This window comes from Setaria viridis, chromosome 9 (genome assembly GCF_005286985.2).
Source record: "Setaria viridis chromosome 9, Setaria_viridis_v4.0, whole genome shotgun sequence".
NCBI classification, from domain to species: Eukaryota; Viridiplantae; Streptophyta; class Magnoliopsida; order Poales; family Poaceae; genus Setaria; species Setaria viridis.
In genome coordinates, this window is record NC_048271.2 from 40,913,948 (window position 1) to 40,924,883 (window position 10,936).

A 10,936-nucleotide genomic window follows, 5' to 3' on the forward strand; every position below is an offset into this window, starting at 1 on the left:
ATAAATTTTGGTATGTATCTAGACATAATATATATCTAAGTGCATATCAAAAATTTTGTATCTAAAAAAGCCAAAAACGAATAGTAATTTGGGATGGAGGGTGTAACACCAATGGTGTTTAAACGAGGATTAAGCTCCACTTAAAGAGCTAACGAGGAGAAATATAAAGAAAAAGAGAAAGGAAAAGAACATAAAGACTTGGTCAAACAAAGTCAAAATGAGAGTTGACTAAGTCAACCATGATGAACTCAAGTCAAAGAGGTGATTTTGGATCAAATGAGACAAGTTAAAGTGGGCCAAGTTCAAATAAAATTTGAAATTTCAGATTTGAACCTGAATTGTGAGAATGCTAAATGTGGTCAGGTACTCATGTTTGAGCCCTGTTTTAAAAAGATTCTGTATGGAAACTTTGGAAAATATTCTGCTGAGAGTTTAAGTGAAATGTGTATAGAACATTTGGGACTAGATGTTGTTCACAAAAATGGAAGTTTGAATATTTTCAATGAAGCTCCAAGTTTGAATTATGTGCTGTTTCAGACTGTCAGAATGGCATTGAAGTCTGAAACTGAAGTTGGAAGTGTCAAGTTTTTGGCCGAAAGTTCAGAACATCGGATCTCCCAAACCAATGCTCCTTTGAGAGAAATTCCTATCAATCAGTTGCAGATTTATGAACCCTCTAAAATTTTGGTTAAAGGATCTCGAAAAAATTTGCATTTGGTTTTGGATGATTTTCATTCAAGAAGAGGTGGCTTTTCTGTGCATTTGGGAGCTTCAAGCAATGGCAGCAACTGGCCTGCATCACAGCGGCGCCACCACCGCCTAAGCCGCCGCGGTGAAAATCCTCACGCGCCACGCGCCAGCATGCGGCGAAGCCAGAGCAAGCAAGCAGGCAGGAGGTGGCCGTGGGGGATAGAGGTGAAGTTTCAAATGTTTCACAACGCCGTCGTCATCCTCTCGTGTTCCTCTGCTTCCCGCCAGTGCCGCCCGCCTCACCTCGCCGCCGATTCCGCCCCCGTCGAGCAACCACCGACCGATTCCTCCCGCACACCGCGCCATGACAACTTCCTGAGCAACCCCGACAGCTTCCCGTCCGACGAAATCAACTCAAGCGCCGCCGACCTATCCCTGTTCCGCCGCCCGCCATCAACACCCCCACGGTGAGGACCCCCTTCCCACCCTCTCCGCTCGAGCTAGCTACGGGAATGGGTTCTATGGAGCTCGCGGAGGCTTTTGCGCGCTCCCGTTGGAGAAGAGTCTGGCTACGGTGGCCGGAACGCCCAACCCTAGCCAGAGCCCGCCGCCGCTATGGCCGCCGGTGGGGCGAGCTTGTCTGGGCCTTGCGCCAGGGATTAGAGCATGAGGGGGAGGTGCGAGAGATAGCGTAGGTGGGATACGTTTAGTCCTCGTCCGGGTTTTGGTCGCCGGTTCGCCGCAGCCGCCGCGTCACTGCCGTGCGCGCGTCGCCACCGCCGCCGCAGCTGCTAGCCGCCTGTGGTCGCCGTCCCGCATCTATAACACCACCACTGGGTGCTCCGCGCCAAGACGAGCCGAGCCATGTGCTTGCCGCCGCGGGGGAGCCTCACCGCCGGCGAGGGCGCCGCCGGTCAACCCCGCGAGGACACGGTCCAGGCCGGGGGGCCTGTTTTGTAAAGTGGAAGGACCGCGGGCGGGAATTAGTTAAAGGCCAGGGGGTTTCTGTGAAGTTTTGGCTGTTTTGTTTTAAAAATGCATTTCAATAGGTTTACACTTCCAAAATTCATAACTATTTGTAGAAAACTCCAAAATTGATGAAATCAATTTTTTTGAGTTCATATTTTTATTTTTGATTCAATAAAAATCATAAATGGTATAATAAAATATTTTTTCCTTGATTTAAACCTCTTTTAAAATTAGGATGTATTTCCTTTATTTGCCTCCTTAAATAGATAAAATATAGGAAAATTCAAAATAAGGACTATAAGCTATTATGTAATTAATAAAAATAAGTGACCATTTAGAATTTATAAAAATGGTTTATTAGATTTAAAATGCTTTTCTTTTATTAAAAATTAGGATAAATCATATTTAATTGATTTATAATTATTCCTTGGTTAAATAAATAACTCTTGTTCTAGGAAAAATGTAAGGAGCTCTTATTTGAATAGGTTGGCCTGGATAACATTTAGCGGATGGTTATTTTATGTTGCTTATCATTCATTGCATCATTTCGTGTAGATTCGGAGCCGCTGGAGGTGGAGTACATGGAGATCCCGTCTGAGCTAGCTCAGGAAGGCGAGGACGTGATCATGGTGGAGCATAGTCTCGAGGCTGCCCCAGATCTCGTCGTCGAGACCCCTAACCCTGAGGAGCAGCAAGGCAAGCCCCGATATATTAATCCTATTTAACCTTGCTAATTTGAGCCCAAACTGTTGTATTTCATGATTGTGCATTAAGTCTAGGAGTTGAGTAGAGTCCTTTTATGCATTTCTCCCTTCCTTGTTTGAAGGACATCTTTGCCACATGTTCAAAAAGATTAGAAGGTTAAGTCTAATCTGCTAGTGCCGCAGAAGTCAAGTAATTCTCTGTTACTTGCATAAGGATAACATCTAAAATTGATTAGAGTGCAAAACAACTTGTTTAATGAAGGATCAGACATGACATGGTTTCTTGTTAAAAGATGTGGTTACTCGGGAAAACTTCAAGGAAGCCTTCCGAACACAGTTTGTGCCAGAAGGAATTATGCGAATGAAGCTGGAACAATTCCTAGGGCTGCAGCAAGGGACCCATAGCATTCTGGATTACACCAATGAGTTTGATCACTTGGCCCAGTATGCACCGGAACATGTTAACACGGAGTCTAGAAAAAGGTACTGTTATCTTCGCGGGCTTAATGCACGGATGCAGGAGAAGTTGTCTACCTGCACCTTTGCTGATTATAGTTCTACGGTAAGCACAGCCATTACTGCAGAAGAAAAGATGAGAATCTTAGATGAAACTTTAAAGAAAGAAGAATCCTTGAAGAGGAAGAATATTTCTTTTGGAACCTTCGGGAATGCCCCGCAGAGGATGAAGGTAGTATACCGAGGTCCTCCTCGACCCGCGTATCGGCCTTCTTTTCAACAGAGGCTATTTCAGCCCTGGAATGTCAGAACTCCTCCTAATACTCCTCGTCCTGGAAATGCGCCACCGCTTGGATTTCGCAGCCCTACTCCTCCGGGGAATCCACAGGTTTGTTTTAACTGTTGGAAACCGGGACACTTTGCCCGAGACTGCCGTTTTCCCAAAGCTGGGGGAAATGCAAATTTGAGGGCTCAAACCTCTGGTCAGGGCACCGGACAAAAATTTGTTCGTCGCAAATTTTTGAATACCAAGACGGGGCAAGCTCATTATATGAATGTGGAGGAGATTCCGGAAGGTGAACCTATTCTGGCAGGTATGTACCTTGTCAATGATTATCCTGCCATGATTTTATTTGATTCGGGTGCATCACATACTTTTATAAGTAGAGAGTTTGTTAAGCAACACCAACTAGAAGTGCACACCTTAAATGTCAAATACGCTATTCAAGCTACTGGAGCTACTCAAAATACAAATCAGGTAGCTCGTAATGTGACTTTGAATTTAGAAGGAAATAAGGTGGGTGCTTATCCTTTAATTCTGGAAGATCAGGGAATAGATATTATTTTGGGGGTAAATTGGATGAAGAAACATAAAGTTCAAATCGATATGGATAACCAGGTCATTAGTATGAGAGGTGACCAAGGTCATCCTTTTGAGCTCCAATTACCCGCTCATCCTTGTCTGGACCAGATGGTCAAAAAGATTAGAGCAGTGACTCTAGAATCTATTCCCGTGGTTAATGAGTTTGTAGATGTGTTTCCCGAAGATCTTCCTAGACTACCGCCTAATAGAGCGGTAGAATTTACTATTGAGTTAGAACCTGGCACTGCTCCTATCTCGAGAAGGCCATATCGGATGCCGCCTAAGGAGTTAGCAGAATTAAAAGTCCAACTCCAAGAATTGCTAGACAAAGGTTTTGTCCGACCTAGCACTTCACCATGGGGCTGCCCTGCTCTATTTGTCAAAAAGAAAGATGGCACGTTAAGGTTGTGTGTGGATTACCGCCCTTTGAATGCGGTAACCATTAAAAACAAGTATCCGTTACCACAGATTGACTTGTTATTTGATCAACTAGCTGGAGCTAAGGTCTTTTTAAAAATCGATCTTCGGTCAGGATATCATCAGATTAAGATAAAGCCCGAAGACATACCTAAGACAGCCTTCTCAACCCGATATGGATTGTATGAGTACTTAGTTATGTCTTTCGGACTGACAAATGCCCCAGCGCATTTTATGTACCTCATGAATTCGGTGTTCATGCCGGAATTAGATAAATTTGTGGTCGTCTTTATAGATGATACCCTAGTCTTCTCTAAAAATGAAGAGGAACATGCGCAACACCTGCGTATTGTTCTAAATAGACTCCAGGAACACCAATTATACGCCAAGTTCAGCAAATGTAAATTCTGGTTAAAGAAAGTTCCATTCCTTGGGCACATACTGTCCGAAAGAGGAATTGAAATAGATCCCGGAAAAGTCAAAGACATATTGGATTGGAAATCACCAACCTCTATTCATGAAGTAAGAAGTTCCTTGGAAATGGTCGGGTATTACCGTAGGTTCATTCCTAACTTCTCAAAAATTTCCAAGCCAATCACGGAATTGTTAAAGAAAGAAGAGAAATTCGGGTGGAATCCCGAATGTGAAGAATCGTTTCAAACCCTAAAGAAGCTGTTGACTCCAGCTCGAGTGCTAGCTCAACCTGATTTAGAGAAGCCCTTTGACGTGTACTGTGACGCCACAGGGACAAGGATAGGATGTGTTCTTATGCAAGAAGGCAGAGTTATTGCTTATGCTTCTCGTCAACTGAAGCGTCATGAAGAGCATTACCCTACCCATGATTTAGAGCTTGATGCGGTAGTCCATGCATTAAAGATATGGCGGCACTATCTTTTAGGTAGTGAATGTCGTATCTTTACTGACCACAAAAGCTTAAAGTACATTTTCACACAAATGGACTTGAACATGAGGCAGAGAAGGTGGCTGGAACTAATTAAAGATTATAAGCTAGAAATCCACTACCATCCTGGTAAGGCCAATGTGGTGGCCGATGCTTTGAGCAGAAAGGCCCAATGCCACTGTACTACTGTTCAGTCTAACCTTAAGATCCTATGTGAAGAATTAGAAGATTTAAGCTTGGAAATAGTAAAACAAGGTGCCCTCCAGAACATTATTGTGCAAGACACCCTAAAGGAAAGAATTATAATAGCCCAAAAAGAAGATCCTTGGATCAAGGTGCTTTATCAACAAAGGACAGAAGGAAAGATTCCCGAACTCACTCAAGAAGACGATGGGGGACTATATTTCAAGAAAAGGATAGTAGTTCCTAAGGATGAAAACCTAAGAAAATTGATCTTGGATGAAGCACATCTATCTAAGTTCGCCATTCATCCCGGAATTAACAAAATGTACCAAGGTTTGAAGTAAAGATTTTGGTGGGCCAAGATGAAACCTGAAATTGCAGAATATGTAGCCGAATGTGATACCTGCGGGAGAGTTAAACCAATCCTACAAAAGTCGGCGGGTTTACTTCAACCTTCGGAAATCCCTACCTGGAAATGGGAGGATATTTCCATGGACTTCATAGTTGGGTTGCCTACTACTTCGAAAGGATATGATTCCATCTGGGTTATTGTCGACCGTCTTACTAAGTCAGCCCATTTCATCCCCGTCAAGACTACATATCCAGTGTCGACATATGCAAAGATCTATATAGCACGGATCGTATCTTTGCACGGAGTACCAAGGACAATTATCTCCGATCGAGGTTCCCAGTTTGTTTCCAGGTTTTGGGAACAACTACAAAAAGACATGAGAACTACTCTAATCAGAAGCTCGGCCTATCATCCTCAAACCGGAGGACAGACAGAGAGAGACAACCAAATCTTGGAAGACATGTTAAGAGTTTGTGTCCTTACCTTCTCTAAGCTATGGGACGAATGTTTGCCCCTAGCCAAGTTCTCCTATAATAATAGCTATCAAGCTAGTATTAAAATGGCACCTTTTGAAGCCTTGTATTGTCAAAAATGCCGAACCCCCTTGAATTGGTCGGAAGTAGGAGAAAGAACACATTTGGGATCAGATTTGGTTATAGAAACCGAAGAAAAGGTCCGAAAAATTCGTAAACATTTGGAAATAGCCCAGTCTCGACAGAAGAGTTATTCAGATAAAAGGAGACGGTCTTTAGAATTTCATGTCGGAGATTTTGTATACTTGAAAGTATCCCCGATGAAAGGAGTACAACGTTTTGGAATAAAGGGTAAATTAGCCCCAAGGTATATTGGTCCTTATGAAATTCTGGAACGAAAGGGTCCGGTAGCATACAAGCTATCGTTACCAGACCAACTTACTTCTATACATGATGTATTTCATGTATCCCAGCTCAAGAAGTGCTTAAGAGTTCCAGAACAGATTCTAGAAGATCCAGAAATTGAGCTCGAACCAGACCTAACCTACGAAGAAAGGCCTATTAAAATTCTGGATCAAAAGACAAGAGATACCCGAACTCGGAGTATTACGTTTTACAAGGTACAATGGAAGAATCATACTCCAGATGAAGCTACTTGGGAACAGGCTGAAGACCTAGAGTCTAAATATCCTGAGCTATTTGAAACCGTCAAGATCAAATGAACAGAAGCCACCACCCCTTTTTCCTTGTACAGAAAAGAGAAAGATATTTGACCTGACGCAGTTTCCTTTCCATTCTCAAAGCCAAGAATTTAACCCCTGGAATCTCGGGACGAGATTCTGTTAAGAGGGAGAGGCTGTAACACCTGCCATTTTAGCCATCAAAACAATTCAGAAGAAGTAAAGGTAAATCATGAAGAAAAGGTGAAGAAATTGGCTAAAAATCAAATTCGGGTCAAATTTGACCGAAATTTGATTTTTGAATTCGAAATTCAGAAAAATTTGGTAAAAATATGGAATGAAAGGATAAGAGTGTTTAGAACTTGGAGATCAAGATTGGGGACAAAATCTGGACCTAAATATTTCAAGAAAACCAAAAGAAGAAATCAAAATAGAAGAGCACTATTCACCGTCCGACAATAGGATTTCAGAAAAACAGCATAAGAGCCCATTTTGGAATTTGATTTCTGCCAAATTTTCCAAATAAGTGGACTAAGGCAACTGTACAGTGATGAAGTATGGACTTTGGACCAGCATATTGGGGTGTTGTTGATCAAGAACCACCAAGGGAACCAATTTAACTTGAGGCCTAAAGTTGGCACTCTGCCATTTTCGGCCGAGGCACTGAAACAACAAAATTGCCTAAGTCTGAAACAGTGAGAAATGGCTGAGTTTGGAATAAATTTCAGAAAAATATAGTGTAAAGGGTATAGGTGTTTATGGGCAAAATGGAATCTTTGAAAGTTGTAGAACATGAATGGATGGAAGTTGGACTGAAAAGAATGAGTTTGGTGCACTGAAAGTGAATTAAAAGATGGGTACATGGCCATATTAAATGACTGACGAACTGAACTTCAAGTTCAGAATGATTCAGTTAAATGGGGGAAAGAATTCAAAATTCGAATATGTTAGGATGTTTATCTCGAGTCAGAGCAAAAATAAAACTTGGAGACTTCAAGTTTATCTACAACATTTCTTAAAGGACCATGGAGCCGTCGCATTCAAAATCGACCATGATTTGGACCTGAACTTTCGGGCATCAGAAACAAAGGAAGGGGGGGTGACAGAGCTGAGCACGACGTGTCGCCGCCGGCGTTTTTGGTCGACCGCCAGCACAGCAGCTACGCCACCTCCCTACCACACAAGCCTACGAGTAGGCCACGGTGTCGTTCATGCGCCGGTGAAACTTTTGTATAACTACCGCTCCCGTCGCCGCTCTTTTACCGCCCGTTCTTTTTACCGTCGTCGCCTTCTCTGTCGAGCCGCCGCCGCCGACCAAAAAATCCACTGCTACACCTCATCTCCCGTTGATTCCTCTCGCCCACTCCTCCGCAGGTACCCCAGCTACACCCCGGTCAACTTGTTGCCCAGCATCCTTGCCGGAGTACCCGTACTCGACGTCGTTTCCGTCCGCCACCGCCGCACCTCCTGCTCACGGTGAGCACCTTCCTGCCGTTGTTCTTTTTCCTTATGGGTAGTCGTAGGTGAGTCCTCGGGGCACTAGGAAGCCGTAGAAGTAGTCGTCGGGGTAGGCCGAGCCGTCGTCGTGCTTAGCCACGACCGGCCGTAGGCGCCGCCGCCTGTCGCCGTGGAGGGAATGGCTCCGGCCATCACCCGGGGAGTTACCGCCGCGCACGGGTGCGCTAGGGCATGGGGATGCTTCCCCGGCCTAGCCCTGTCGCCAGTGGGGCGCCGGCCGGCGAGCCGCATCGCCCCCTGTTGCGCTCGGGTTTTGACGGGAGGAGGAAGAAGGCTCTGGTGCTGCGGGCCCGCACGTCAGAGAGGAGAGAAGAGGGAGGAGGCAGGCTGGACGATGGCTTAAGTGGACCGAGGGTCCAGTCGGCCCAAGTGCTGGTGCGGGGAGGGGCAGTTGGAGGAAAAAGGACGGAGGCCGTGAAGTCCAACAGGCCGGTAGGCCGGTAAGGCGGGCTAGCAGCTGCGCGAGAGAAGAAAAAGGAAGTGTGGGCTGTTGGGCCGGTGCCGGGTTGAGAAAGGAAAAAGAAAAAGAAAACGGCCCAGTAGGCCCAGTAGAGGTATAAGAGGCCCGCGGGTAGGATGAATAGGAGAAGGGGGTGGGTCCGAGCTGCGGGCCCAGCATAAGAGAGAGGGGGTAGAGTTAGGGTGCGTGAGAAAAGTAGGCCGGGGAGTTTTTCGGGAAAAATTTAGATTTCCTTTGTAGAATAAATAGATTAAATCCGAATCTCACCATTTAAATCACAGAAATTTCTAGGGGTGTCCAAAATTAGTGAAACTAATTTTGTTAGGCTTATTTTATTTTCCTTTATATATTAAAATTTTTATACCGTAGGAAAAATAATAAAAATTTGGATATTTTTTTAATGCCTTTCTTTTAAGGTATTTAAATAAATACTTAATCTTTAGTAAATGCATAAAATATGGAATAACATTTCATAATCACAAATTATTGTTAACTCATAGGAAATTAGGTTTTAAGGCTAGAAAATAATTATAACGTTTTCTAAAAATAAAAGAAAAAGCCCTAGGTAAGGTTAGTAAAGGAAATAAAATTGTTAGGCTAATCTTTTCGGGTTTTTGTGTGTTGGCTTGCAATTTTATCATGATAAATTGTATAGTCCTTGTTGGCTTGCAACTTTATCATGAAGGGAAGTTGTATAGTCTTGTATTCAAAAAGTTGCATTCCTAACCCCTGCATATGCTTTGTCATAGACACCGAAGCACCGGAAAGGGGTTTCTCGGAATTTTCAGAAGGATCTCCGGAGTTCAAAGAGATCATTGAATTGGTTCCCTACGAGGCCAATCCTTCAGATAGTGCTAACTTTTTTGTAGAACAAGGCAAGCCCCGGTGCATTATACCTATTATTTTGGAGTCAATATTTCATGTGTCCAATTATCGGTTATTTGCTATATGAATGCACTAGGTCTAGGAGTTGCTTGAAACCCATTCTTGTGCATTATCATACCTTGTTTTAAGGATATCTTTGCCACTTGTTCAAACATTTAGTAAATAACCCAAGTCTAGAAATGCTTAGTAATTTGATCCGGATTGCCGCAATTCTCAGTTATGAATGCACTTGATCATTGTTGAGCATCGTAGTATAAGTTCATGAATGCTATATCTTTCCACTAATGTTTTGGTGTATGACTTAATACCTTGTTGTTTGCAATTAATCTTTTATCATCATTTAGAATGGTTAGGTAATAACTTGATCAAAATAAAAGATAAAGCTAAGGTCTCACTTTTAGTAAGCTCTTTTGACAAAAATGTGTCAACCAAGTACACTGAAAAAGCTATCATGTAGTTCCAAGAAAAGCTATTATATTGGTTAGTCGGATAAGCCTTGCTGAGTACCTCGTACTCAGGGTTATCCCTTGTGGCTATTTTTCAGAGGCACCACAGGAATCCACCGAGGAGGAAGCCCCGAAAAACTAGGGTATTGTTATGAGTCTCATAATACCCTTAGAAGAAATCTTAAATGCTCATCTCCCACCTGAACCACTTATATTTAAATCTTAGAACCTCTATCTAACCTGCACGGTTAAGTTTATTTCAAACTATGTCCTGTAATAACTTGTACCTCATGTATGTATGTAAAAATGTAATATTTGTTGATGCTTTCCCATCGCGGAAACAATCCTGGTGTATGGCTACAAGACGTGACGTAGATCATTCGATGAGTCCTAGGGACACTCGACGGACGACCGGACTTATACTGTTTTAAGTGCGTTTCGGATAATTGCTGTATCGGCAGCGCTTAGGCGCATTTAAACCAGTTTAAGTTGGACGGTTCCGCCACAGATGGTATCAGAGCTGACTCTCGTGATTTCACGGGCGCGTGCGGTCGCAGTTGCGCAGGCATGGTGTGCATGGCTGGTGTGGGCCTAGAGTGGTTACACAACATGGCACATGCGCTACCACTGGACACACGGACATGGCCAAGAGGGGACGTTCATAGCTTGGGGTTGACCGACGAGGGCGTCGGTCTTCTAAGGGGGTGAGTATGTGACATCCTGGCCCAAGGCTTAACAGGATTGATAGAATACTCATACCAACAAGTTGCAACTTCTTTTCCGGAAGCTCATCCTCAAAGAACTCCGGAGTTAAGCGTGCTTGGCCTGGAGCAATTTCGGGATGGGTGACCGACCGGAAAGTTCTTCCCGGGTGCGCACGAGTGAGGACAAAGTGCGCAGAAAAGACTTGTGTTGGTCTGCGAGGGAATTCTTGATATCC

At 43.8% G+C, this 10,936-nt stretch overlaps 1 long non-coding RNA gene across 1 annotated transcript; it reads left to right on the forward strand.

Moving 5' to 3' along the window:
• The first annotated feature begins 622 nt into the window (after nt 1-622).
• Nucleotides 623-10,340, forward strand: LOC117837157 (uncharacterized). The gene is made up of 3 exons (XR_011897116.1): nt 623-1,157; nt 2,215-3,412; nt 9,415-10,340. It is a non-coding gene; the product is annotated as an uncharacterized lncRNA (long non-coding RNA).
• The last annotated feature ends 596 nt before the right edge of the window (nt 10,341-10,936 follow it).